The sequence below is a fragment of the Haliotis cracherodii genome, unplaced genomic scaffold, assembly GCF_022045235.1.
Source record: "Haliotis cracherodii isolate W230 unplaced genomic scaffold, xgHalCrac1.p SCAF_31, whole genome shotgun sequence".
Taxonomy (NCBI): Eukaryota; Metazoa; Mollusca; class Gastropoda; order Lepetellida; family Haliotidae; genus Haliotis; species Haliotis cracherodii.
Window position 1 is genome coordinate 116,470 of NW_027266288.1, and position 27,916 is coordinate 144,385.

General features: G+C 40.8%; 1 pseudogene; it reads right to left on the reverse strand.

Moving 5' to 3' along the window:
- LOC139477109 (uncharacterized) lies at positions 1–27,916 on the reverse strand (annotated as a pseudogene).

A 27,916-nucleotide genomic window follows, 5' to 3' on the forward strand; every position in this document is an offset into this window, starting at 1 on the left:
TTACACAGATATTTCACACAAGGACTTGCGTTGGGGATAACATTGACGGCCTTTGATTTCGAACTGATGTATGTATCCACATTTCCCAGTTGACTTTCCAATTTTTCCGGGGATGTAGGTTGAGCCGTCAGTCCAAGTTTTGGAGCCACCATCATATTTCAGACCGATACTCGCTGCAAAAAAGGTGCACTTGAATCAGATTAACAAAACACACATTTCTTATCTGAAATACCTCAATGTTACGTGGTAAGTTGATATGGGGCGAAGAAAAACTTGAACGGAAGATCACTCAAGAGATGAACACTTTGAACAAACACATACTTCATATACAGTGAGGCTGTTGAGGTTTATCATGAGATTGACTGAGAAGTTGGACAGGTTAAGAAGGAAGAAGGAGGGTGGTTAAACCTGTTTAAAACTTGAGCCAGAATGTAGGCGTGTTTCTCTTCCGTGTTGTATATGATCAGGCGGCCACCTTGACTCTCACATCGGGCCTGACTGTCTGCCCAATTCAACGCTGTCATGTAGAGCTTGTAAGGCTATCCATAGTTGGATAGCCAATGTAACCCTTTCAATGTTTCCAAAAGTTTTCAAAAGATTTGGTCACTGCAAAGTGTTTCAAAAGACCTGCATATTTACTCCAAAAACGAAAATTGACGCGTTTCTCAAACACACAAGGTAGAACAATGTCTTGTTCGTTTGGTGACTTGGAATTTCTTTTGCTGGAGAGGTGAAAAACACGTTTTTTTAATATTAAGCGATTTTCGTGCATGATGACTCGTTGGAAAGCTGTTGAAATTCTAAGACGTTTGATACCAAATACGACAGACATATAATGGGTCGTTAGGGAAATACAACCGTTTGAAGATGTCCAAATTGACGTCAGAGGCCTCTGTTAGGTTGCTACCGAACGCGCATGCGCTACACCATTGTGGTTATTTTAACATAGTTGGATAGCCAATGTAATCCTTTCAATGTTTCTAAAAGTTTTCAAAAGATTTGGTCACTGCAAATGGTTTCAAAAGACCTGCACATTTACTCCAAAAACGAAAATTGGCGCGTTTCTCAAACACACAAGGTAGAACAATGTCTTGTTCGTTTGGTGACTTGGAATTTCTTTTGCTGGAGAGGTGAAAAACACGTTTTTTTAATATTAAGCGATTTTCGTGCATGATGACTCGTTGGAAAGCTGTTGAAATTCTAAGACGTTTGATACCAAATACGACAGACATATAATGGGTCGTTAGGGAAATACAACCGTTTGAAGATGTCCAAATTGACGTCAGAGGCCTCTGTTAGGTTGCTACCGAACGCGCATGCGCTACACCATTGTGGTTATTTTAACATAGTTGGATAGCCAATGTAATCCTTTCAATGTTTCTAAAAGTTTTCAAAAGATTTGGTCACTGCAAATGGTTTCAAAAGACCTGCACATTTACTCCAAAAACGAAAATTGGCGCGTTTCTCAAACACACAAGGTAGAACAATGTCTTGTCCGTTTGCTGACTTGGAAGTCCTTTTGCTGGAGAGGTGAGTGAGTGAGTGAGTGAGTTAAATTTTACATCGCATCGGCAATATTGCAGCCATATTGCGATGAGAACAAGATAATAATTTCGATATTCCTGTCAACAAAGGACAGTAAAACGGTAGGGTAAATATCACAATTAAACAATAAAACAAACCATATCAAATTTAAAACATCAGTAAATACATAGAATAATAATAGCAATTAAAAATAGGCTATACACCACCAGCAACCAAAGTTAGACCACCTCACTGAGGATCATGGGGACTTACATTACCTTTGCTTCCTGCATGAATCCGCTGGAGAGGTGAAAAACACGTTTTTTTAATATTAAGCGATTTTCGTGCATGATGGCTCGTTGGAAAGCTGTTGAAATTCTAAGACGTTTGATACCAAATACGACAGACATATAATAGGTCGTTAGGGAAATACAACCGTTTGAAGGTGTCCAAATTGACGTCAGAGGTCTCTGTTAGGGTGCTACCGAACGCGCATGCGCAACACCATTGTGGTTATTTGAACATAGTTCGATAGCCATTGTAACACTTTCAATGTTTCCAAAAGATTTCAAAAGATTTGGTCACTGCAAAGTGTTTCAAAAGACCTGCACATTTACTCCAAAAACGAAAATTGGCGCGTTTCTCAAACACACAAGGCAGAACAATGTCTTGTCCGTCTGCTTCCTTTGAAGTCCTTTTGCTGGAGAGGTGAAAAACACGTTTTTTTAATATTCAGCGATTTTCGTGCATGATGGCTCGTTGGAAAGCTGTTGAAATTCTAAGACGTTTGATACCAAATACGACAGACATATAATAGGTCGTTAGGGAAATACAACCGTTTGAAGGTGTCCAAATTGACGTCAGAGGTCTCTGTTAGGGTGCTACCGAACGCGCATGCGCAACACCATTGTGGTTATTTGAACATAGTTCGATAGCCATTGTAACCCTTTCAATGTTTCCAAAAGATTTCAAAAGATTTGGTCACTGCAAAGTGTTTCAAAAGACCTGTACATTTACTCCAAAAACGAAAATTGGCGCGTTTCTCAAACACACAAGGCAGAACAATGTCTTGTCCGTCTGCTTCCTTTGAAGTCCTTTTGCTGGAGAGGTGAAAAACACGTTTTTTTAATATTAAGCGATTTTCGTGCATGATGGCTCGTTGGAAAGCTGTTGAAATTCTAAGACGTTTGATACCAAATACGACAGACATATAATAGGTCGTTAGGGAAATACAACCGTTTGAAGGTGTCCAAATTGACGTCAGAGGCCTCTGTTAGTGGGAATGAGGCACGTTATTCCCCGTTAAATAAACAACAAGTCAAAAATATCATGTCGGGCATTTTAATTAAACAGAAGACAGAAACACAAACCTTCATTGCCACACTAACCAAATCGCCCCAAAATGTAATGTTTCTATATATTCATCAAAAGTGAATAATTGACCACTTTCTGTTATAAAGTGGATAATGGAAGTTAATTCTAGTATTAGCAAAGGCAATCTCCTGACTGGAGCTCTGAGGACGTCTTCGTCCCACAACGAATAAATGTCAACTTTCACATGTTACCCCGTTCAACGTAGTGGTCCGTCTCATCAGCATGACACGCACGAGATTTACCACAAAAAAAGAACATGAGCAACAGGTGCGTTTGGGCGAGCACTTCCATATTAATCGAGTGTATTTGGACGAGCTATACCAACCCAACCAAGAACAACTGTTTCCTTCTGTTCATACCCCCCTCCTTGACAGATTCCTGGCAACACAATACATACAATATCAACACAATATCAACACAATATCAACACAATACTAACACTTCTAGCGTTTGCAATGAATTGAAATAAAACTGTACCATACTTACAAAATGATTGAAATTATAACAATCCATTAGTCCTTGAATATCCATGAATGCTCATATCACATTTTACAATGTCACAGTTCAAGAGTCACAGTTTACAACACATTTCAGTTTCACGATGTCACTGTTCACGACGTCAGTTTCACGAAGTCACATTATCCGAAGTCACATTCTCCGAAGTCACAATATCCAAAGTCACAATATCCAAAGTCACAATATCCGAAGTCACAATCCCCGATCACAGTTCACATTTGACCACTCCAGTGGACAAATCTTGTTTGCTGCTCTAGTAATCACTGATTGTCCGATCCGTACATCCACGACACGCACATGTCCATCTCTTCCTGGGTATGTCTTGACAATTCTACCAAGTGGCCACTGTCCCCGTGGAGTGTCAGGAGATATCACCAGCACAACATCATCGATACACAGGTCTCTGCTTGGAGTTCGCCATTTCCGTCTTGGGTTCAGACCTGGGAGCCATTCCTTCATCCAACGCTTCCAAAAGTGCCTCATCAGTTCCTGAATACGTCTCCAGCGCTTCCTTGGGTGATAATCGGTTGTGTCTACGGATTCCGGAGCAAACATTCCTCCAATCTGGCCATGCAGGAAGTGATTCGGAGTCAGAGGAATCTCATCTTGGGGATGAGTCGACTGATATGTCAGAGGGCGCGAGTTGATCAGCGCTTCAGCTCCTGTGAATGCCGTTTCCAGTTCCTCATCTGTGACGTCACCATTCCCCAGGATAGCGAAGATAGCACGCTTAGCCGATTTTATCATCGTCTCGAATACCCCTCCAAAATGCGGCGAGTATGGAGGGTTGAAGTGCCATTTCACTCCTCGATTGGCCATGGAACGCCGAACAGCATCTTGATCCAGCATGTGAAGAAGTTCCTTGAGTTCTTTGACGGCACCAACGAAGTTTGTTCCATTGTCAGATATGACATCTTGTGGTAGACCTCTTCGATTTACCATTCGGTAAAACGCATTTAGGAATGCGCTGGTGTCCAAGCTGTATGCCATCTCTAGGTGAACAGCTCTTGTAGTCAAACAGGTGAATAGACACAAATAACGTTTCTGACGTGATTTTCCTCTGCCTTGGACTGTTATGAAAGGTCCAGCATAGTCAACAGCAGCCTGGCTGAATGCACGGAAGGATTTTCGAAGTCTCATTTTTGGTAACGGAGCCATCATTGGATAGGCAGGTTTTGCTTTGTCCCTATTACATCGAGCACATTCTTTCTCCCATTCACGTATTGCTTCTCGTGCTGAGATAATCCAGTATTTAGATGACACTGCAGCCAATGTTTGGTTTGTGCCCAGAACATGTTTACCATCTTCGTGATACTGTTTTATGATGAGCTTTGTCACCCAACTTCTACGAGGTAGAATTATGGGAAATCGTGCTCCAAGTGGCAAACATTCAGCATCGCCTAAGCGTCCACTCAATCTCATGACCCCATTTTCATCTAGTTGTGGCTGAAGTGCAAGGAGTTTGGAACTGGAAGCCAACATCTTACCTGACAACAAAGTTGCATATTCACTTGCAAATGCTTCCGCCTGTGCATCAGCAATAATTCTGTGCTCAGAATCTGCTATTTCCTCTACCGTCAGTTCACCTTTCATTTTGTAATCATCTGACGTGGAACAGTTATGCAAGAATCTGAAAATCCAAGCATTCACACGTGTCAATTTTCTCCAGCTGGAGAATCTGGAAGGATCAAGTCTCCACGTCGCAAGGTCAGGTTTCTGTATTGAAACTAGAGCAACCTGCTTATTGCTCGTTCTTCTTTCATCATCATTGATGATGTCAAGGGAAAATGCTTTATCAGATGGCCATTCAGTTTCATCTCTGAGCAAAAACGTAGGACCAGACCACCATAACTCATTGTGTATGAGTTGTGAAACAGACAGACCTCTTGTTAAGTGATCTGCAGGATTTTCTGCAGATGGTACGTGTCGCCATTGAGATGGATTTGTAGTGCTGTGTATTTCTCCAACTCTGTTGCCAACAAACGGTTTGAAAGTACGACTATTGTTTCTTATCCAACACAAGACATTCCTACTATCTGACCAGAAGGTAACCGTTTCAATCTCAATCTGAAGGACTTTGACCACTTCAGATACAAGTCTGAGGCCAAGTACAGCTGCCATCAGTTCAAGGCGTGGTATGCTACAGGCTTTCAACGGAGCTACACGACTCTTTGCAGCAACTATCCTGCTTGACTTCTTTCCGTCCATGTAATTATAGATGGCATAAACAACGGTGCCATATGCATCCTGTGATGCATCAACAAAGGTATGAATAGAGACTGAACAAATCTCAGCATCAAGGCGCAAACATCTGGGTACCTGAACACCTTGTACTTCTTTCCATTGTACTAACCATTTTTCTATTTTCTGTTGCAGGTTCTGAGGCAGTTCATCATCCCAATCGAGTCCTGTTAACCACATTTCTTGTAACAGAATCTTTGCAGTGATTATAAATGGTCCTATGAATCCAAGCGGATCAAACAGTCTTGCAATTTGCCTGAGAAAACCTCTTTTAGTGGTTTCTTCTTCAGGAAACGTACCAACTTTGAATGTGAACATATCTTTTTCAGCCACCCACATTAACCCAAGTGCTTTCACTGATGGTAAATGGCCTTTACAAAGATCAATTTCAGAAGCCCTATCTTCTTCAGGAATGTTATCAAGGACATTCAGGGAATTGGACAACCATTTCCGAGCATGCATTGAAGCACTGGACCATAACTGAGTTAATTGGTTGTACAGTTCTATACCTTCATCCACATTCTCTACCGAGTCCATACTGTCATCCATGTATGTGGATTTTATGACAGTTTCTGCAGCCATAGGCAGATCTACCAGATGTGCCTTAGCATGTTCCTGGGTAACATACTGAGCCAAGAAAGGAGAAGAGGTGTTACCGAATACAAGACGACTGAACTCGTATACCTCAGGAGGCATATCTGTATTCATAGATCTCCAGAGAAATCTGTGGTAAGGTCTATCTTCCGGTGATATTTTGATCTGCAAGAACATCTCTGCTATATCACAAATGAGAGCTACTGGTTTTCTCCTGAACCGTATCAGCACATCAAAGAGCTCACTATGAAGCTTCGGACCTGGACTGATTACATCATTCAATGATGTGTCCTGATACTTTGCCGAAGCGTCAAAAACAATACGGACCTTTGTTGTGGTCTTATCTGGGCGCAATATCGGGAAATGAGGAAGATACCACACATCTTCCCTCGATTCCTCATGATCTACTTTATGGATATAGCCTTTTTCAACATACTGCAAGATGATATTGTCATAGGCTAGTGCCGTGTCCTGGTCTTTGGATAACTTCTTTTCAGTGCTAAGCAGCCTACGAAATGCCATGGCATAGTCATTTGGTAATGATGGAACGTTCTTCCAAGGAATACCAATCTGGTATTGGCCATTCATATACACTAGTGTCTCCTGTGCTTTGTGAAGAGCTTGCTCGTCATCTGGTATAAGGCGTGTGAGAGGAGTCTTCAACTCTTCAATTTCCCAAAATGACTTCACTAATGAGCACAATTCACTGTCTTTGCTGTATGTGTGGTATGTATATGCACAGTGTGTTTGGGATGTTGCCTGACTGCTTACATTGCCTATGCATGTCCACCCAAGAGGCGTTCTCCTTGCAATAGGATCGCCTACATCTCCACAAACATCTTCGAATGACTGATGTAATTGCACATGATCAATACCTATCAGGAGATCGATAATTGGACGTCGCCCAATACTTGGAAAGCTTATGTTCTTCAAGTGACTCCATCTGTGTCTACATTTTTGCCAATCAATCACTTGCAAGTCGCCCGTGACCTTAGTAGTAGTCAGTGCTGTCATTTCCATATCCACCCTACCATCTTCACTCTCAATTCCAAATACCACTGGCTTGGTCTCAAATGTTTCTTTCTTACCATTCAAGACACTTACAGATATTTTCTCTATTGACCCCTGCATCCCTAATTCTGAAGCTACATCAGCATTAATGTATGACTTGGTACTTGCATCATCCAATAATGCGTTGACACGGATCCTTTTAGTTCCATTCTTCAGCACTACTGGAACTGTCCGAAGTGCTGTGAATGGATGGTCAAATTCCAATGGCATAGTTGCATGTGCTCTTTCAGAAAAGCCCTGGTCATGACCTTTTGTTTGAGAACCTACCTGAGTATCCTTCTCCACAACTAAACTATTTTCTGCAAAATCCAGATTGCCTTGTGCAATGTCAATTCTGGGTATGTTCTCATGTAAGAGTCTATTGTGGGTTTTCGTACACCCATTGATCCCACAGCGATATGCATATCTACATTGTGAGCCACGATGATTACCACCAAGACAGCGAAAGCATACTTTCATTTTCTTAGCAGTGTTCCATCTCTCAGAAACATTCATATTCTTGAACACATTGCATTTCCATAACACATGCTGTTCACCACAAACCTTGCATATGACCTCCCTCTTTGACTTTCTATTCAGCTCACCAACAAATGAGCACGATTCTTTTCTTTTGAACTCTAGTCTTTTGTTTTTATCAGAAACACCATGTATTGTTTCCGCTGCTATCGTTTGGTATTCAGCTTCCTGAAGTACCCATTCTCTTAGAGTCTCGACAGACTCTTGCCTATCTCTATCATGAAGCCATCTTTGGTATTGTGCGATCATTGACTCAGTCATTTTCTTTTGTAAAGTGGCATAAAATAACCCATTACCAAGCTCTTCTATTCTATCTGCTTCTTTCAGACTAACGACTGCAATGTCCAAGATATCAGCAAATCTTTGAACATCTCTAGCATTCCCTTGGCGAATAGGCTTCAAATTTGTCACTTCTTCTAACTGTAACGCTACTTGACGCCTCCTACCACCATACTTCCTTTCTAGGCGCTCTAATGCAATGTCATAAGCTATAGCACTATGCCCCAAAGCTTGTACTGTTTTCAAAGCCTCACCAGAAAGATACTGCCTTAGCTGTAATAGCTTGTATTCAGCAGTTGCTGGTGCTTGGTCTATGCATGTCAGAAATGCAGCCTTCCAACTTTCATAGCATTTAACATCTCCAGAAAATACTGGGATAGAAACACGCTTGAGTTGTTTCCATAGATCAGTGCCTATTGCATAACTGTGTGACTCTGCTTTATAAGCATGTGTGTGTTCATGTGGTATGCTATGAACACCATGCCCAATGTCTTTCTGAATACATGGCTCACTTCCCGCAGCCTGTTCAGGTCTATACAATCTATTGCGTCCCTTACTTGACAAGGAAGTCACATCTGACCTATTATCTAAGTGAAATTGTGCCTGTTCAACTACAGCATTAGTTTCATCCTCAAGGTGACTAATCTCTCGTTCAGTTTTAGCGACATTTTCACCTTGTTGATTCTTTGCAAAAGCCAGAGTGAGTTGTGTCATAACATCGATTGCTTTCACCAGACTTTCATTTACTTTATCTATACCATCTCGTATGTCTATTCGAGATGGTTGGTCAGAAGATTCTAGTAAGCTGTACAGCTTGTTTTTGGCTTTTGTAAAGGTTGATTTAACATTTGCTTTTTGTTGTTTTAGTTTCAAAATATTCTCCAGTTTTAACAGAGACCCTTCTGTTTCTTGGGCCAGAGACTCATTGCTCTTTACAGAGCCTCCCTCCTGCAGATACGACATAATTTATTTGACTTACCTTTTGAAACCACGCTCTGCTACCATATGGGAATGAGGCACGTTATTCCCCGTTAAATAAACAAGTCAAAAATATCATGTCGGGCATTTTAATTAAACAGAAACAGAAGACAGAAACACAAACCTTCATTGCCACACTAACCAAATCGCCCCAAAATGTAATGTTTCTATATATTCATCAAAAGTGAATAATTGACCACTTTCTGTTATAAAGTGGATAATGGAAGTTAATTCTAGTATTAGCAAAGGCAATCTCCTGACTGGAGCTCTGAGGACGTCTTCGTCCCACAACGAATAAATGTCAACTTTCACATGTTACCCCGTTCAACGTAGTGGTCCGTCTCATCAGCATGACACGCACGAGATTTACCACAAAAAAAGAACATGAGCAACAGGTGCGTTTGGGCGAGCACTTCCATATTAATCGAGTGTATTTGGACGAGCTATACCAACCCAACCAAGAACAACTGTTTCCTTCTGTTCAGTTAGGGTGCTACCGAACGCGCATGTGCAACACCATTGTGGTTATTTGAACATAGTTCGATAGCCATTGTAACACTTTCAATGATTCCAAAAGATTTCAAAAGATTTGGTCACTGCGAAGTGTTTCAAAAGACCTGCACATTTACTCCGAAAACGAAAATTGGAGCGTTTCTCAAACACACAAGGCAGAACAATATCTTGTCCGTCTGCTGCCTTGGAAGTCCTTTTGCTGGAGAGGTGAAAAACACGTTTTTTTAATATTAAGCGATTTTCGTGCATGATGGCTCGTTGGAAAGCTGTTGAAATTCTAAGACGTTTGATACCAAATACGACAGACATATAATAGGTCGGTAGGGAAATACAACCGTTTGAAGGTGTCCAAATTGACGTCAGAGGCCTCTGTTAGGGTGCTACCGAACGCGCATGTGCAACACCATTGTGGTTATTTGAACATAGTTGGATAGCCATTGTAACACTTTCAATGATTCCAAAAGATTTCAAAAGATTTGGTCACTGCAAAGTGTTTCAAAAGACCTGCACATTTACTCCGAAAACGAAAATTGGCGCGTTTCTCAAACACACAAGGCAGAACAATATCTTGTCCGTTTACTGACTTGGAAGTCCTTTTGCTGGAGAGGTGAAAAACACGTTTTTCTTAAATATTAAGCGATTTTCGTGCATGATGACTCGTTGGAAAGCTCTTGAAATTCTAAGACGTTTGATACCAAATACGACAGACATATAATAGGTCGTTAGGGAAATACAACCGTTTGAAGGTGTCCAAATTGACGTCAGAGGCCTCTGTTAGGGTGCTACCGAACGTGCATGTGCAACACCATTGTGGTTATTTGAACATAGTTCGATAGCCATTGTAACCCTTTCAATGTTTCCAAAAGATTTCAAAAGATTTGGTCACTGCAAAGTGTTTCAAAAGACCTGTACATTTACTCCAAAAACGAAAATTGGCGCGTTTCTCAAACACACAAGGTAGAACAATGTCTTGTCCGTTTGCTGACTTGGAAGTCCTTTTGCTGGAGAGGTGAAAAACACGTTTTTTTAATATTAAGCGATTTTCGTGCATGATGGCTCGTTGGAAAGCTGTTGAAATTCTAAGACGTTTGATACCAAATACGACAGACATATAATAGGTCGTTAGGGAAATACAACCGTTTGAAGGTGTCCAAATTGACGTCAGAGGTCTCTGTTAGGGTGCTACCGAACGCGCATGCGCAACACCATTGTGGTTATTTGAACATAGTTCGATAGCCATTGTAACCCTTTCAATGTTTCCAAAAGATTTCAAAAGATTTGGTCACTGCAAAGTGTTTCAAAAGACCTGCACATTTACTCCAAAAACGAAAATTGGCGCGTTTCTCAAACACACAAGGCAGAACAATGTCTTGTCCGACTGCTTCCTTGGAAGTCCTTTTGCTGGAGAGGTGAAAAACACGTTTTTTTAATATTAAGCGATTTTCGTGCATGATGACTCGTTGGAAAGCTCTTGAAATTCTAAGACGTTTGATACCAAATACGACAGACATATAATGGGTCGTTAGGGAAATACAACCGTTTGAAGGTGTCCAAATTGACGTCAGAGGCCTCTGTTAGGGTGCTACCGAACGCGCATGTGCAACACCATTGTGGTTATTTGAACATAGTTCGATAGCCATTGTAACACTTTCAATGATTCCAAAAGATTTCAAAACATTTGGTCACTGGAAAGTGTTTCAAAAGACCTGCACATTTACTCCGAAAACGAAAATTGGCGCGTTTCTCAAACACACAAGGCAGAACAATATCTTGTCCGTCTGCTGCCTTGGAAGTCCTTTTCCTGGAGAGGTGAAAAACATGTTTTTCTTAAATATTAAGCGATTTTCGTGCATGATGGCTCGTTGGAAAGCTCTTGAAATTCTAAGACGTTTGATACCAAATACGACAGACATATAATAGGTCGTTAGGGAAATACAACCGTTTGAAGGTGTCCAAATTGACGTCAGAGGTCTCTGTTAGGGTGCTACCGAACGCGCATGCGCAACACCATTGTGGTTATTTGAACATAGTTCGATAGCCATTGTAACACTTTCAATGTTTCCGAAAGATTTCAAAAGATTTGGTCACTGCAAAGTGTTTCAAAAGACCTGCACATTTACTCCGAAAACGAAAATTGGCGCGTTTCTCAAACACACAAGGCAGAACAATATCTTGTCCGTTTGCTGACTTGGAAGTCCTTTTGCTGGAGAGGTGAAAAACACGTTCTTCTTAAATATTAAGCGATTTTCGTGCATGATGACTCGTTGGAAAGCTCTTGAAATCCTAAGACGTTTGATACCAAATACGACAGACATATAATGGGTCGTTAGGGAAATACAACCGTTTGAAGGTGTCCAAATTGACGTCAGAGGCCTCTGTTAGGGTGCTACCGAACGCGCATGTGCAACACCATTGTGGTTATTTGAACATAGTTCGATAGCCATTGTAACACTTTCAATGATTCCAAAAGATTTCAAAAGATTTGGTCACTGGAAAGTGTTTCAAAAGACCTGCACATTTACTCCGAAAACGAAAATTGGCGCGTTTCTCAAACACACAAGGCAGAACAATATCTTGTCCGTCTGCTGCCTTGGAAGTCCTTTTCCTGGAGAGGTGAAAAACATGTTTTTCTTAAATATTAAGCGATTTTCGTGCATGATGGCTCGTTGGAAAGCTGTTGAAATTCTAAGACGTTTGATACCAAATACGACAGACATATAATAGGTCGTTAGGGAAATACAACCGTTTGAAGGTGTCCAAATTGACGTCAGAGGTCTCTGTTAGGGTGCTACCGAACGCGCATGCGCAACACCATTGTGGTTATTTGAACATAGTTCGATAGCCATTGTAACACTTTCAATGTTTCCAAAAGATTTCAAAAGATTTGGTCACTGCAAAGTGTTTCAAAAGACCTGCACATTTACTCCGAAAACGAAAATTGGCGCGTTTCTCAAACACACAAGGCAGAACAATATCTTGTCCGTTTGCTGACTTGGAAGTCCTTTTGCTGGAGAGGTGAAAAACACGTTCTTCTTAAATATTAAGCGATTTTCGTGCATGATGACTCGTTGGAAAGCTCTTGAAATCCTAAGACGTTTGATACCAAATCCGACAATCATATAATAGGTCGTTAGGGAAATATAACTGTTTGAAGGTGTCCAAATTGACGTCAGAGGCCTCTGTTAGGGTGCTACCGAACGCGCATGCGCAACACCATTGTGGTTATTTGAACATAGTTCGATAGCCATTGTAACCCTTTCAATGTTTCCAAAAGATTTCAAAAGATTTGGTCACTGCAAAGTGTTTGAAAAGACCTGCACATTTACTCCAAAAACGAAAATTGGCGCGCTTCTCAAACACACAAGGCAGAACAATGCCTTGTCCGTCTGCTTCCTTGGAAGTCCTTTTCCTGGAGAGGTGAAAAACACGTTTTTCTTAAATATTAAGCGATTTTCGTGCATGATGACTCGTTGGAAAGCTCTTGAAATTCTAAGACGTTTGATACCAAAAACGACAGACATATAATAGGTCGTTAGGGAAATACAACTGTTTGAAGGTGTCCAAATTGACGTCAGAGGCCTCTGTTAGGGTGCTACCGAACGCGCATGCGCAACACCATTGTGGTTATTTGAACATAGTTCGATAGCCATTGTAACACTTTCAATGATTCCAAAAGATTTCAAAAGATTTGGTCACTGCAAAGTGTTTCAAAAGACCTGCACATTTACTCCGAAAACGAAAATTGGCGCGTTTCTCAAACACACAAGGCAGAACAATATCTTGTCCGTCTGCTACCTTGGAAGTCCTTTTCCTGGAGAGGTGAAAAACACGTTTTTCTTAAATATTAAGCGATTTTCGTGCATGATGGCTCGTTGAAAAGCTGTTGAAATTCTAAGACGTTTGATACCAAATACGACAGACATATAATAGGTCGTTAGGGAAATACAACCGTTTGAAGGTGTCCAAATTGACGTCAGAGGTCTCTGTTAGGGTGCTACCGAACGTGCATGCGCAACACCATTGTGGTTATTTGAACATAGTTCGATAGCCATTGTAACCCTTTCAATGTTTCCAAAAGATTTCAAAAGATTTGGTCACTGCAAAGTGTTTCAAAAGACCTGCACATTTACTCCGAAAACGAAAATTGGCGCGCTTCTCAAACACACAAGGCAGAACAATGCCTTGTCCGTCTTCTTCCTTGGAAGTCCTTTTCCTGGAGAGGTGAAAAACACTTTTTTCTTAAATATTAAGCGATTTTCGTGCATGATGACTCGTTGGAAAGCTCTTGAAATTCTAAGACGTTTGATACCAAATACGACAGACATATAATGGGTCGTTAGGGAAATACAACCGTTTGAAGGTGTCCAAATTGACGTCAGAGGCCTCTGTTAGGGTGCTACCGAACGCGCATGCGCAACACCATTGTGGTTATTTGAACATAGTTCGATAGCCATTGTAACACTTTCAATGATTCCAAAAGATTTCAAAAGATTTGGTCACTGCAAAGTGTTTCAAAAGACCTGCACATTTACTCCGAAAACGAAAATTGGCGCGTTTCTCAAACACACAAGGCAGAACAATATCTTGTCCGTCTGCTGCCTTGGAAGTCCTTTTGCTGGAGAGGTGAAAAACACGTTTTTCTTAAATATTAAGCGATTTTCGTGCATGATGGCTCGTTGAAAAGCTGTTGAAATTCTAAGACGTTTGATACCAAATACGACAGACATATATTAGGTCGTTACGGAAATACAACCGTTTGAAGGTGTCCAAATTGACGTCAGAGGTCTCTGTTAGGGTGCTACCGAACGCGCATGCGCAACACCATTGTGGTTATTTGAACATAGTTCGATAGCCATTGTAACCCTTTCAATGTTTCCAAAAGATTTCAAAAGATTTGGTCACTGCAAAGTGTTTCAAAAGACCTGCACATTTACTCCGAAAACGAAAATTGGCGCGTTTCTCAAACACACAAGGCAGAACAATATCTTGTCCGTTTGCTGACTTGGAAGTCCTTTTGCTGGAGAGGTGAAAAACACGTTCTTCTTAAATATTAAGCGATTTTCGTGCATGATGGCTCGTTGGAAAGCTCTTGAAATCCTAAGACGTTTGATACCAAATCCGACAATCATATAATAGGTCGTTAGGGAAATACAACCGTTTGAAGGTGTCCAAATTGACGTCAGAGGCCTCTGTTAGGGTGCTACCGAACGTGCATGCGCAACACCATTGTGGTTATTTGAACATAGTTCGATAGCCATTCTAACCCTTTCAATGTTTCCAAAAGATTTCAAAAGATTTGGTCACTGCAAAGTGTTTCAAAAGACCTGCACATTTACTCCAAAAACGAAAATTGGCGCGCTTCTCAAACACACAAGGCAGAACAATGCCTTGTCCGTCTGCTTCCTTGGAAGTCCTTTTCCTGGAGAGGTGAAAAACATGTTTTTCTTAAATATTAAGCGATTTTCGTGCATGATGACTCGTTGGAAAGCTCTTGAAATTCTAAGACGTTTGATACCAAATACGACAGACATATAATAGGTCGTTAGGGAAATACAACTGTTTGAAGGTGTCCAAATTGACGTCAGAGGCCTCTGTTAGGGTGCTACCGAACGCGCATGCGCAACACCATTGTGGTTATTTGAACATAGTTCGATAGCCATTGTAACACTTTCAATGATTCCAAAAGATTTCAAAAGATTTGGTCACTGCAAAGTGTTTCAAAAGACCTGCACATTTACTCCGAAAACGAAAATTGGCGCGTTTCTCAAACACACAAGGCAGAACAATATCTTGTCTGTCTGCTGCCTTGGAAGTCCTTTTCCTGGAGAGGTGAAAAACACGTTTTTCTGAAATATTAAGCGATTTTCGTGCATGATGGCTCGTTGAAAAGCTGTTGAAATTCTAAGACGTTTGATACCAAATACGACAGACATATAATAGGTCGTTAGGGAAATACAACCGTTTGAAGGTGTCCAAATTGACGTCAGAGGTCTCTGTTAGGGTGCTACCGAACGCGCATGCGCAACACCATTGTGGTTATTTGAACATAGTTCGATAGCCATTGTAACACTTTCAATGTTTCCAAAAGATTTCAAAAGATTTGGTCACTGCAAAGTGTTTCAAAAGACCTGCACATTTACTCCGAAAACGAAAATTGGCGCGTTTCTCAAACACACAAGGCAGAACAATATCTTGTCCGTTTGCTGACTTGGAAGTCCTTTTGCTGGAGAGGTGAAAAACACGTTCTTCTTAAATATTAAGCGATTTTCGTGCATGATGGCTCGTTGGAAAGCTCTTGAAATCCTAAGACGTTTGATACCAAATCCGACAATCATATAATAGGTCGTTAGGGAAATACAACCGTTTGAAGGTGTCCAAATTGACGTCAGAGGCCTCTGTTAGGGTGCTACCGAACGTGCATGCGCAACACCATTGTGGTTATTTGAACATAGTTCGATAGCCATTGTAACCCTTTCAATGTTTCCAAAAGATTTCAAAAGATTTGGTCACTGCAAAGTGTTTCAAAAGACCTGCACATTTACTCCAAAAACGAAAATTGGCGCGCTTCTCAAACACACAAGGCAGAACAATGTCTTGTCCGTCTGCTTCCTTGGAAGTCCTTTTCCTGGAGAGGTGAAAAACACGTTTTTCTTAAATATTAAGCGATTTTCGTGCATGATGACTCGTTGGAAAGCTGTTGAAATTCTAAGATGTTTGATACCAAATACGACAGACATATAATAGGTCGGTAGGGAAATACAACCGTTTGAAGGTGTCCAAATTGACGTCAGAGGCCTCTGTTAGGGTGCTACCGAACGCGCATGTGCAACACCATTGTGGTTATTTGAACATAGTTCGATAGCCATTGTAACACTTTCAATGATTCCAAAAGATTTCAAAAGATTTGGTCACTGCAAAGTGTTTCAAAAGACCTGCACATTTACTCCAAAAACGAAAATTGGCGCGTTTCTCAAACACACAAGGCAGAACAATATCTTGTCCGTCTGCTGCCTTGGAAGTCCTTTTCCTGGAGAGGTGAAAAACACGTTTTTCTTAAATATTAAGCGATTTTCGTGCATGATGGCTCGTTGAAAAGCTGTTGAAATTCTAAGACGTTTGATACCAAATACGACAGACATATATTTGGTCGTTACGGAAATACAACCGTTTGAAGGTGTCCAAATTGACGTCAGAGGTCTCTGTTAGGGTGCTACCGAACGCGCATGCGCAACACCATTGTGGTTATTTGAACATAGTTCGATAGCCATTGTAACACTTTCAATGTTTCCAAAAGATTTCAAAAGATTTGGTCACTGCAAAGTGTTTCAAAAGACCTGCACATTTACTCCAAAAACGAAAATTGGCGCGTTTCTCAAACACACAAGGCAGAACAATATCTTGTCCGTTTGCTGACTTGGAAGTCCTTTTGCTGGAGAGGTGAAAAACACGTTCTTCTTAAATATTAAGCGATTTTCGTGCATGATGGCTCGTTGGAAAGCTCTTGAAATCCTAAGACGTTTGATACCAAATCCGACAATCATATAATAGGTCGTTAGGGAAATACAACCGTTTGAAGGTGTCCAAATTGACGTCAGAGGCCTCTGTTAGGGTGCTACCGAACGTGCATGCGCAACACCATTGTGGTTATTTGAACATAGTTCGATAGCCATTCTAACCCTTTCAATGTTTCCAAAAGATTTCAAAAGATTTGGTCACTTCAAAGTGTTTCAAAAGACCTGCACATTTACTCCAAAAACGAAAATTGGCGCGCTTCTCAAACACACAAGGCAGAACAATGTCTTGTCCGTCTGCTGACTTGGAAGTCCTTTTCCTGGAGAGGTGAAAAACACGTTTTTCTTCAATATTAAGCAATTTTCGTGCATGATGGCTCGTTGGAAAGCTCTTGAAATCCTAAGACGTTTGATACCAAATCCGACAATCATATAATAGGTCGTTAGGGAAATACAACCGTTTGAAGGTGTCCAAATTGACGTCAGAGGCCTCTGTTAGGGTGCTACCGAACGCGCATGCGCAACACCATTGTGGTTATTTGAACATAGTTCGATAGCCATTGTAACCCTTTCAATGTTTCCAAAAGATTTCAAAAGATTTGGTCACTGCAAAGTGTTTCAAAAGACCTGCACATTTACTCCAAAAACGAAAATTGGCGCGCTTCTCAAACACACAAGGCAGAACAATGCCTTGTCCGTCTGCTTCCTTGGAAGTCCTTTTCCTGGAGAGGTGAAAAACATGTTTTTCTTAAATATTAAGCGATTTTCGTGCATGATGACTCGTTGGAAAGCTCTTGAAATTCTAAGACGTTTGATACCAAATACGACAGACATATAATAGGTCGTTACGGAAATACAACCGTTTGAAGGTGTCCAAATTGACGTCAGAGGTCTCTGTTAGGGTGCTACCGAACGCGCATGCGCAACACCATTGTGGTTATTTGAACATAGTTCGATAGCCATTGTAACACTTTCAATGTTTCCAAAAGATTTCAAAAGATTTGGTCACTGCAAAGTGTTTCAAAAGACCTGCACATTTACTCCAAAAACGAAAATTGGCGCGTTTCTCAAACACACAAGGCAGAACAATATCTTGTCCGTTTGCTGACTTGGAAGTCCTTTTGCTGGAGAGGTGAAAAACACGTTCTTCTTAAATATTAAGCGATTTTCGTGCATGATGACTCGTTGGAAAGCTCTTGAAATCCTAAGACGTTTGATACCAAATCCGACAATCATATAATAGGTCGTTAGGGAAATACAACCGTTTGAAGGTGTCCAAATTGACGTCAGAGGCCTCTGTTAGGGTGCTACCGAACGTGCATGCGCAACACCATTGTGGTTATTTGAACATAGTTCGATAGCCATTGTAACACTTTCAATGTTTCCAAAAGATTTCAAAAGATTTGGTCACTGCAAAGTGTTTCAAAAGACCTGCACATTTACTCCAAAAACGAAAATTGGCGCGCTTCTCAAACACACAAGGCAGAACAATGTCTTGTCCGTCTGCTTCCTTGGAAGTCCTTTTCATGGAGAGGTGAAAAACACGTTTTTCTTAAATATTAAGCGATTCTCGTGCATGATGACTCGTTGGAAAGCTCTTGAAATTCTAAGATGTTTGATACCAAATACGACAGACATATAATAGGTCGGTAGGGAAATACAACCGTTTGAAGGTGTCCAAATTGACGTCAGAGGCCTCTGTTAGGGTGCTACCGAACGCGCATGTGCAACACCATTGTGGTTATTTGAACATAGTTCGATAGCCATTGTAACACTTTCAATGATTCCAAAAGATTTCAAAAGATTTGGTCACTGCAAAGTGTTTCAAAAGACCTGCACATTTACTCCAAAAACGAAAATTGGCGCGTTTCTCAAACACACAAGGCAGAACAATATCTTGTCCGTCTGCTGCCTTGGAAGTCCTTTTCCTGGAGAGGTGAAAAACACGTTTTTCTTAAATATTAAGCGATTTTCGTGCATGATGGCTCGTTGAAAAGCTGTTGAAATTCTAAGACGTTTGATACCAAATACGACAGACATATATTAGGTCGTTACGGAAATACAACCGTTTGAAGGTGTCCAAATTGACGTCAGAGGTCTCTGTTAGGGTGCTACCGAACGCGCATGCGCAACACCATTGTGGTTATTTGAACATAGTTCGATAGCCATTGTAACACTTTCAATGTTTCCAAAAGATTTCAAAAGATTTGGTCACTGCAAAGTGTTTCAAAAGACCTGCACATTTACTCCGAAAACGAAAATTGGCGCGTTTCTCAAACACACAAGGCAGAACAATATCTTGTCCGTTTGCTGACTTGGAAGTCCTTTTGCTGGAGAGGTGAAAAACACGTTCTTCTTAAATATTAAGCGATTTTCGTGCATGATGGCTCGTTGGAAAGCTCTTGAAATCCTAAGACGTTTGATACCAAATCCGACAATCATATAATAGGTCGTTAGGGAAATACAACCGTTTGAAGGTGTCCAAATTGACGTCAGAGGCCTCTGTTAGGGTGCTACCGAACGTGCATGCGCAACACCATTGTGGTTATTTGAACATAGTTCGATAGCCATTCTAACCCTTTCAATGTTTCCAAAAGATTTCAAAAGATTTGGTCACTTCAAAGTGTTTCAAAAGACCTGCACATTTACTCCAAAAACGAAAATTGGCGCGCTTCTCAAACACACAAGGCAGAACAATGTCTTGTCCGTCTGCTGACTTGGAAGTCCTTTTCCTGGAGAGGTGAAAAACACGTTTTTCTTCAATATTAAGCGATTTTCGTGCATGATGGCTCGTTGGAAAGCTCTTGAAATCCTAAGACGTTTGATACCAAATCCGACAATCATATAATAGGTCGTTAGGGAAATACAACCGTTTGAAGGTGTCCAAATTGACGTCAGAGGCCTCTGTTAGGGTGCTACCGAACGCGCATGCGCAACACCATTGTGGTTATTTGAACATAGTTCGATAGCCATTGTAACCCTTTCAATGTTTCCAAAAGATTTCAAAAGATTTGGTCACTGCAAAGTGTTTCAAAAGACCTGCACATTTACTCCAAAAACGAAAATTGGCGCGCTTCTCAAACACACAAGGCAGAACAATGCCTTGTCCGTCTGCTTCCTTGGAAGTCCTTTTCCTGGAGAGGTGAAAAACATGTTTTTCTTAAATATTAAGCGATTTTCGTGCATGATGGCTCGTTGGAAAGCTCTTGAAATTCTAAGACGTTTAATACCAAATACGACAGACATATAATAGGTCGTTAGGGAAATACAACCGTTTGAAGGTGTCCAAATTGACGTCAGAGGCCTCTGTTAGGGTGCTACCGAACGCGCATGTGCAACACCATTGTGGTTATTTGAACATAGTTCGATAGCCATTGTAACACTTTCAATGTTTCCAAAAGATTTCAAAAGATTTGGTCACTGCAAAGTGTTTCAAAAGACCTGTACATTTACTCCAAAAACGAAAATTGGCGCGTTTCTCAAACACACAAGGTAGAACAATGTCTTGTCCGTTTGCTGACTTGGAAGTCCTTTTGCTGGAGAGGTGAAAAACACGTTTTTTTAATATTAAGCGATTTTCGTGCATGATGGCTCGTTGGAAAGCTGTTGAAATTCTAAGACGTTTGATACCAAATACGACAGACATATAATAGGTCGTTAGGGAAATACAACCGTTTGAAGGTGTCCAAATTGACGTCAGAGGCCTCTGTTAGGGTGCTACCGAACGCGCATGCGCAACACCATTGTGGTTATTTGAACATAGTTCGATAGCCATTGTAACCCTTTCAATGATTCCAAAAGATTTCAAAAGATTTGGTCACTGCAAAGTGTTTCAAAAGACCTGCACATTTACTCCGAAAACGAAAATTGGCGCGTTTCTCAAACACACAAGGCAGAACAATATCTTGTCCGTTTGCTGACTTGGAAGTCCTTTTGCTGGAGAGGTGAAAAACACGTTTTTCTTAAATATTAAGCGATTTTCGTGCATGATGACTCGTTGGAAAGCTCTTGAAATCCTAAGACGTTTGATACCAAATCCGACAATCATATAATAGGTCGTTAGGGAAATACAACCGTTTGAAGGTGTCCAAATTGACGTCAGAGGCCTCTGTTAGGGTGCTACCGAACGCGCATGCGCAACACCATTGTGGTTATTTGAACATAGTTCGATAGCCATTGTAACACTTTCAATGATTCCAAAAGATTTCAAAAGATTTGGTCACTGCAAAGTGTTTCAAAAGACCTGCACATTTACTCCAAAAACGAAAATTGGCGCGTTTCTCAAACACACAAGGTAGAACAATGTCTTGTCCGTTTGCTGACTTGGAAGTCCTTTTGCTGGAGAGGTGAAAAACACGTTTTTTTAATATTAAGCGATTTTCGTGCATGATGGCTCGTTGGAAAGCTCTTGAAATCCTAAGACGTTTGATACCAAATCCGACAATCATATAATAGGTCGTTAGGGAAATACAACCGTTTGAAGGTGTCCAAATTGACGTCAGAGGCCTCTGTTAGGGTGCTACCGAACGCGCATGTGCAACACCATTGTGGTTATTTGAACATAGTTCGATAGCCATTGTAACCCTTTCAATGTTTCCAAAAGATTTCAAAAGATTTGGTCACTGCAAAGTGTTTCAAAAGACCTGTACATTTACTCCAAAAACGAAAATTGGCGCGTTTCTCAAACACACAAGGTAGAACAATGTCTTGTCCGTTTGCTGACTTGGAAGTCCTTTTGCTGGAGAGGTGAAAAACACGTTTTTTTTAATATTAAGCGATTTTTGTGCATGATGACTCGTTGGAAAGCTCTTGAAATTCTAAGACGTTTGATACCAAATACGACAGACATATAATAGGTCGTTAGGGAAATACAACCGTTTGAAGGTGTCCAAATTGACGTCAGAGGCCTCTGTTAGGGTGCTACCGAACGCGCATGCGCAACACCATTGTGGTTATTTGAACATAGTTCGATAGCCATTGTAACACTTTCAATGATTCCAAAAGATTTCAAAAGATTTGGTCACTGCAAACTGTTTCAAAAGACCTGCACATTTACTCCGAAAACGAAAATTGGCGCGTTTCTCAAACACACAAGGCAGAACAATATCTTGTCCGTCTGCTGCCTTGGAAGTCCTTTTCCTGGAGAGGTGAAAAACATGTTTTTCTTAAATATTAAGCGATTTTCGTGCATGATGGCTCGTTGGAAAGCTCTTGAAATTCTAAGACGTTTAATACCAAATACGACGGACATATAATAGGTCGTTAGGGAAATACAACCGTTTGAAGGTGTCCAAATTGACGTCAGAGGCCTCTGTTAGGGTGCTACCGAACGCGCATGTGCAACACCATTGTGGTTATTTGAACATAGTTCGATAGCCATTGTAACACTTTCAATGTTTCCAAAAGATTTCAAAAGATTTGGTCACTGCAAAGTGTTTCAAAAGACCTGTACATTTACTCCAAAAACGAAAATTGGCGCGTTTCTCAAATACACAAGGTAGAACAATGTCTTGTCCGTTTGCTGACTTGGAAGTCCTTTTGCTGGAGAGGTGAAAAACACGTTTTTTTAATATTAAGCGATTTTCGTGCATGATGGCTCGTTGGAAAGCTGTTGAAATTCTAAGACGTTTGATACCAAATACGACAGACATATAATAGGTCGTTAGGGAAATACAACCGTTTGAAGGTGTCCAAATTGACGTCAGAGGCCTCTGTTAGGGTGCTACCGAACGCGCATGCGCAACACCATTGTGGTTATTTGAACATAGTTGGATAGCCATTGTAACACTTTCAATGATTCCAAAAGATTTCAAAAGATTTGGTCACTGGAAAGTGTTTCAAAAGACCTGCACATTTACTCCGAAAACGAAAATTGGCGCGTTTCTCAAACACACAAGGCAGAACAATATCTTGTCCGTCTGCTGCCTTGGAAGTCCTTTTCCTGGAGAGGTGAAAAACACGTTTTTCTTAAATATTAAGCGATTTTCGTGCATGATGGCTCGTTGGAAAGCTCTTGAAATTCTAAGACGTTTGATACCAAATACGACGGACATATAATAGGTCGTTAGGGAAATACAACCGTTTGAAGGTGTCCAAATTGACGTCAGAGGCCTCTGTTAGGGTGCTACCGAACGCGCATGTGCAACACCATTGTGGTTATTTGAACATAGTTCGATAGCCATTGTAACACTTTCAATGTTTCCAAAAGATTTCAAAAGATTTGGTCACTGCAAAGTGTTTCAAAAGACCTGTACATTTACTCCAAAAACGAAAATTGGCGCGTTTCTCAAACACACAAGGTAGAACAATGTCTTGTCCGTTTGCTGACTTGGAAGTCCTTTTGCTGGAGAGGTGAAAAACACGTTTTTTTAATATTAAGCGATTTTCGTGCATGATAGCTCGTTGGAAAGCTCTTGAAATTCTAAGACGTTTGATACCAAATACGACAGACATATAATATGTCGTTAGGGAAATACAACCGTTTGAAGGTGTCCAAATTGACGTCAGAGGCCTCTGTTAGGGTGCTACCGAACGCGCATGCGCAACACCATTGTGGTTATTTGAACATAGTTCGATAGCCATTGTAACCCTTTCAATGTTTCCAAAAGATTTCAAAAGATTTGGTCACTGCAAAGTGTTTCAAAAGACCTGCACATTTACTCCGAAAACGAAAATTGGCGCGTTTCTCAAACACACAAGGCAGAACAATATCTTGTCCGTCTGCTGCCTTGGAAGTCCTTTTCCTGGAGAGGTGAAAAACATGTTTTTCTTAAATATTAAGCGATTTTCGTGCATGATGGCTCGTTGGAAAGCTCTTGAAATTCTAAGACGTTTGATACCAAATACGACAGACATATAATAGGTCGGTAGGGAAATACAACCGTTTGAAGGTGTCCAAATTGACGTCAGAGGCCTCTGTTAGGGTGCTACCGAACGCGCATGTGCAACACCATTGTGGTTATTTGAACATAGTTCGATAGCCATTGTAACACTTTCAATGTTTCCAAAAGATTTCAAAAGATTTGGTCACTGCAAAGTGTTTCAAAAGACCTGTACATTTACTCCAAAAACGAAAATTGGCGCGTTTCTCAAACACACAAGGTAGAACAATGTCTTGTCCGTTTGCTGACTTGGAAGTCCTTTTGCTGGAGAGGTGAAAAACACGTTTTTCTTAAATATTAAGCGATTTTCGTGCATGATGGCTCGTTGGAAAGCTGTTGAAATCCTAAGACGTTTGATACCAAATCCGACAATCATATAATAGGTCGTTAGGGAAATACAACCGTTTGAAGGTGTCCAAATTGACGTCAGAGGCCTCTGTTAGGGTGCTACCGAACGCGCATGCGCAACACCATTGTGGTTATTTGAACATAGTTCGATAGCCATTGTAACCCTTTCAATGTTTCCCAAAGTTTTCAAAAGATTTGGTCACTGCAAAGTGTTTCAAAAGACCTGTACATTTACTCCAAAAACGAAAATTGGCGCGTTTCTCAAACACACAAGGTAGAACAATGTCTTGTCCGTTTGCTGACTTGGAAGTCCTTTTGCTGGAGAGGTGAAAAACACGTTTTTTTAATATTAAGCGATTTTCGTGCATGATAGCTCGTTGGAAAGCTCTTGAAATCCTAAGACGTTTGATACCAAATACGACAGACATATAATATGTCGTTAGGGAAATACAACCGTTTGAAGGTGTCCAAATTGACGTCAGAGGCCTCTGTTAGGGTGCTACCGAACGCGCATGCGCAACACCATTGTGGTTATTTGAACATAGTTCGATAGCCATTGTAACCCTTTCAATGTTTCCAAAAGATTTCAAAAGATTTGGTCACTGCAAAGTGTTTCAAAAGACCTGCACATTTACTCCGAAAACGAAAATTGGCGCGTTTCTCAAACACACAAGGCAGAACAATATCTTGTCCGTCTGCTGCCTTGGAAGTCCTTTTCCTGGAGAGGTGAAAAACATGTTTTTCTTAAATATTAAGCGATTTTCGTGCATGATGGCTCGTTGGAAAGCTCTTGAAATTCTAAGACGTTTGATACCAAATACGACAGACATATAATAGGTCGGTAGGGAAATACAACCGTTTGAAGGTGTCCAAATTGACGTCAGAGGCCTCTGTTAGGGTGCTACCGAACGCGCATGTGCAACACCATTGTGGTTATTTGAACATAGTTCGATAGCCATTGTAACACTTTCAATGTTTCCAAAAGATTTCAAAAGATTTGGTCACTGCAAAGTGTTTCAAAAGACCTGTACATTTACTCCAAAAACGAAAATTGGCGCGTTTCTCAAACACACAAGGTAGAACAATGTCTTGTCCGTTTGCTGACTTGGAAGTCCTTTTGCTGGAGAGGTGAAAAACACGTTTTTCTTAAATATTAAGCGATTTTCGTGCATGATGGCTCGTTGGAAAGCTGTTGAAATCCTAAGACGTTTGATACCAAATCCGACAATCATATAATAGGTCGTTAGGGAAATACAACCGTTTGAAGGTGTCCAAATTGACGTCAGAGGCCTCTGTTAGGGTGCTACCGAACGCGCATGCGCAACACCATTGTGGTTATTTGAACATAGTTCGATAGCCATTCTAACCCTTTCAATGTTTCCCAAAGTTTTCAAAAGATTTGGTCACTGCAAAGTGTTTCAAAAGACCTGGGACCCGTTCCACAAAGCGATCTTAGTTTTGCGACTTTCGGAAGTCAGTGTTAAAGAATGGGAGACTTGGAAGTCCTTTTGCTGGAGAGGTGAAAAACACGTTTTTCTTAAATATTAAGCGATTTTCGTGCACGATGGCTGTTGGAAAGTAACACAGGCGTGGGGACAGTACTGACGTGTAGCCTTGAGACACGGGGCACGGGTCTGGGTGTGGCAGATCTGGAGCTAAAGGTATAGACAGTGCAAGATTAAAACTGATAACTAGATATAGTATGGATTAGCAATGTAATTACAATTGAAGCCAACTTTGTCATCAAACAGTTGATCATCTTCACTACCTAGTTGTCAGATACAATGTTACGATTGTGATAAAGAAGTTGACCATCCATCTTATCTTGCCTTGGGTTTCAAAGTGTAATTTGTTGTGAAACAATGATTGTAACTATATTACATTGTTTCTGTTCAGATTCAGAAGAAGTTCATTGCATTGTATTTGGACAATGATTAGTTTTCAGGAATGTAGTAATATTTAGTGTCAACAGTTATGGTGAAGTTATTATATTTAGAGAGAGTGAGTGAGTATGGTTTTACGCTGATTTTTGCAATATTCCAGCAAAATCACGGCGGGGGACACCAGTAATGGGCTTCACACCATGTACCCATGTTGGGAATCGATCCCGGGTCTTCGGCGTGACGAGCGAACGCTTTAACTACTAGGCTACCCGACCGCCCCTATTATTTCTAGATGCTCGAATTATCAGTAGACTTCCGAAATAGCATGGATGGATGTCAAGCGTTAGAGAAACATGTGGAATATTTTGTGATGTTCAAGTGACACTGGGCTGGTCTGGCACTGTGTAGAAAGTGCTGGAAGCTGGTTAGATCATAAAAGTGGAGCGGGTGCGTCCCTATCTCATCTCACATAATATCAAGACCAGCTTTCGTGTGAAGATCCGTTATCACCCCGGGTTCCCAGCATCTCGGAAGCTTGCCCACTGTTGCTGATAGGTGAATATATTATCATAACTGACTTTTGCTATTCCCACTGTTTTTGTATTTGATACTGACCACTGCTATCATTCTATAGTGTGTCATTGGATATTGTAAAGCACTCTGTTGTGTACTGTCATTGTAATTAATTTGTATTGACTTGTAAACATAGTTAATTTTGTAGTACAATGGTTGGTTGTATGCCATTTGCTGTTTGTTTGTTGATTTCACACAAAACTGTTTAACGTACAGAGTTCTTGGTTAACCTATTGTTTCAATTTGGACACGACACGTAACAATACCAAGCTCAAAGACAGTGAAAGACCATGACAAATACATATGCCGATTAGTCTGTTCAACCACAGGACAAATGTATGTTACACATCCTGACTCAATTACATCATCTCTGTTGTGAGATTTGTTTCAACCGTTAACGCAAGCCAATACAGTCTGATTCGTTCACAAATAAACATATATGACGCTTCAACGTTATTATTCTGACAAACACGTAAAGTGAGCTGAATATTTTTTTTGCAATAGATTCTAGGAAAAAAAACAAAATGGTATATTTGCAAGATCGCTTGTGACAATGATGTTGAGTGCAAACCATGATGCCCTGAACGAATCTGAATTAAATCATCAATATTACAAATCACGCAACATGGGCAAAAATGGCATCTACAATATGGCTGCAATAATTATGGTTACCGCTTTTACTATTTTGAATAGCTAGCGTTACAGGCCTTGCAGTGAAAGTTAACCTCGGATCGACGGACAAGCAGACAATAGGATGGCAAACAACGCGCAATGACAAAAGATCACTTGACATTCAGATGACCTTAAAAAATATAACATCACCAAACCTAAAATTAAGTTCATTATTTCTAACCTCCTTGCTTGATGAAACTCCTGGCGCCAGGAAGGGAAACACCCGAGGGAGACAGGGATGCATCATAGCAACACAGGCCTCATCCCTTACACAGACGGTGGTACAGTCAGGCATAGTCTCCGACTGGTTGATGCTGGTTGGTGTCTCACTCGCTCTAAGGTTGTCCAGAGGGATGAGTCTTGCAAATACATGTCTGGAAACCACATAGTTCTTTTAGAACACCACTTGAAAGAAGAGGAATAGAAGTATCTACAGAATCAT